Source organism: Phoenix dactylifera, unplaced genomic scaffold (assembly GCF_009389715.1).
Source record: "Phoenix dactylifera cultivar Barhee BC4 unplaced genomic scaffold, palm_55x_up_171113_PBpolish2nd_filt_p 001147F, whole genome shotgun sequence".
In the NCBI taxonomy this organism is placed as follows: domain Eukaryota; kingdom Viridiplantae; phylum Streptophyta; class Magnoliopsida; order Arecales; family Arecaceae; genus Phoenix; species Phoenix dactylifera.
In genome coordinates, this window is record NW_024068488.1 from 1 (window position 1) to 3,037 (window position 3,037).

Genomic DNA, 3,037 nt, shown 5'->3' on the forward strand with positions numbered 1-3,037 from the left:
ATTTGGGAGCATGCATCCTACGACGCCATGTGGACTTTAAAGTCCGCATAGTGTGAACATGACTTAAGTCATATTCATCCTACGACGACATGTGGTCTTTAAAATCCGCACAAACCTTGGTTTAATCAAATTGACCCAATCATGAACCCAAATCAATTTGGGTCGAACCCAATTTGATTTGGCTCATTAAATCAGCCCAATTGCAATCCAATTGCAATCAATCAATTCCACTTAATTCTTCTTCCATTAACTCACTAACACTTAGTGGGTTAATTCAATCACCAATCATATTGATGATTGATTTCTATTATGATTCAAATCACAATTATGATAGTCTGACTAATTAAATCCTCTATGTGTGTGACCCCGTAGGTTCTATTCTGACTGGTAGTGAGAAATATTGAGATCTCCATCTCAATATCACTGAAACTCCTTTCAGTGGACTGAAACGATTTCAGTTCTACTCTTAGGGTTCACTGATCACCAAGTGAATGCCTTCGAGTCTCACAATCCACTAGTGACACCTAGCAGTATATGGTGGCAACCCAGCAGAATGGAATATCTGAACCTCTTGGTGCAGTTAGCGTATGATACAGTCCCTCTATCATGGATCCCGACGTGACGGAGGTTATGGATATCTCGTCAAACCCATCGTCTGTCATATGTCAAATTTATACGACTTCCAGTTCGAGATATGGAAAACTCTTTTTCCAAAATACCTGGCCAGAAATTTATCGAACTCAGTCTCATAAATCACATAGGATCACTCCTAATCTATCAAGGTCGATAGATCCCATCTAGATGCAACCCTATTCCAAAATGAACCTACTGCAGCCAATTCGCACTACAAGGACCCGAATGACTAGGGCCCAAGTTCACATGCTCGTCAAACTACAGCAACCTCACAGTGAATAGCTGAGGCATCGCAGGTCAAAGGACCAGTCATACAACTGCAGCATAAGTAGTCACTGACGAGTGGATAGACATCCATGTGACTACTATCTTTGGTCACGCTCAGTACCTTGTTCTCTAACAAGTACTTGCATAATCACTCCAGTGTCTCTACACCGTGGACTCGAGACTCGTCCATCTGACTAAGTGATCTGTGCACTAATCTCAGCGGATCGATCACCGTCCTCGTGATGGATCCATCGATCAGGAGCATTTAGAAATTAATCCCTAATGACACATGCCTCAAATTCTCAACTCCTTGAAATTATGTGTCATCTATTAATTTTTGGACGATTCATGGACACATACAAACATGAATGAAAAATAAATTGCCAATCTTATTTATTAATAAGTGTCAAATTACAAATTTATGCCCCAGATTACAAATATGCGTCAGCCACGTTGGCTTCTAGGGCATACTTCTAACAATCTCCCACTTGCACTAAAGCCAATCAGACATATTTAAGTCCCATTTTTTCAAGATGGACTTCTAATTTCTTCTGACTCAGCTGCTTAGTGAATGGGTCCGCCACGTTATCAGTCTACTCTCTGCACCTCTACATATTTCTTTTCGAGGTAGTCGCGAATTAGATGAAATCGCCGCTCTATGTGCTTGGACTTCTGGTGAGACCTCGGCTCCTTAGCCAGTGCTATGGCGTCGTTGTTGTCGCAGAAAAGGTTATGGCATCTGATGACATGACTCCTACTCTTCGACAAACTTCTTGTACCAGAACGCTTCTTTCGTAGCATCCAATGCAGCAATGTACTCTGCTCCATGGATAGAATCTGCAATAATCGGTTGCTTGGAACTCTTCCAATTTACCGATCCTCCATTGCATAAGAATACATATCCTGATGTAGACTTTCTATCATCAGGGTCAGTCATGAAGTCTGAATTGTATATCCTTCTACTTTAACTCTGGTGCCTCCCCCAAAGACCAAAACAGATCTTAGTCCTTCTCAAGTACTTAAGGATATTTTTCACAGTATCCAGTGCTCCTCGCCTGGATTTGACTGATATCTGCTCGTGACACTCACAGCATGTGCTATATCAGTCGAGTACATAGCATGGCATACATGAGGCTCCCTTTGCCGATGCATAAGGGATCCTACTAATGCGCCTGAATCTCTTCAGATGTTTTGGCGGGCACATCTTTTTGGAGAGATTTTATCCCATGCCTTTGGGGTAACAATCCCCTCTTAGAGTTTTCCATGCTGAACCTCTTCAGCACTTTCTCTATGTACATTTTCTGTATAGGCCAAAGCATCCTCTTAGATCTATCTCTATAACCTTAATCCCCAAAATATAAGTATGCTTCACCTAGATCTTTCATGGAGAAACTTCTTAGACAGCCATAACTGACGATGTGAGCATGGAATATCATTCCCAATTAGGAATAATCATCCACGTACAATACGAGGAATACTGTAGCCTCCCACTGACCTTTTTGTACACACATGGTTCCTCTTCGTTTCTGATGAAATCAAACGATTGATCATATCATTCGAAACGATGTTCCAACTCCGAGATGCTTGCTTTAGTCCTAAATGGATCTTTGCAGCTTGCAGACCTTGTGATCACCATCATTGGAAGTGAAACCTAGAGGCTGTTCTATAGATATCTTTCCTTAAGATATCCAATTAAGAAAAGCGAGTTTCACATCCGTCTGTCATATCTCATAATCATGATAAGCTGCAATGACAAGCTAACGTTCGAATGGACTTCAGCATGGCTACCGGTGAAAAAGTATCTTGATAGTCAATGGCCTTCGTGCTGACTATAACCTGTTTGCCACAAACCTTGCCTTATAGTCTCTACCTGCCATCCCGAACCCATTTTTCTTTGTAGATCCATTTACACCCAATAGGTACTATACCTTTCAGGCGGATCTACTAAGGTCCATACTTGGTTGAATGCATGGAGTCTATTTCTGACTTCATCGCATCCATCCATTTTCGGAGTCGATGTCTAACATCGCTTCGTTGTAGGTATTGGGATCATTATTATAATCTCTTTCTCCCATGAGGAACTCTATCTTTATTCCTCTGTAAGCATACCTAAGTATCTTTCAGGAGGGATGGGAGA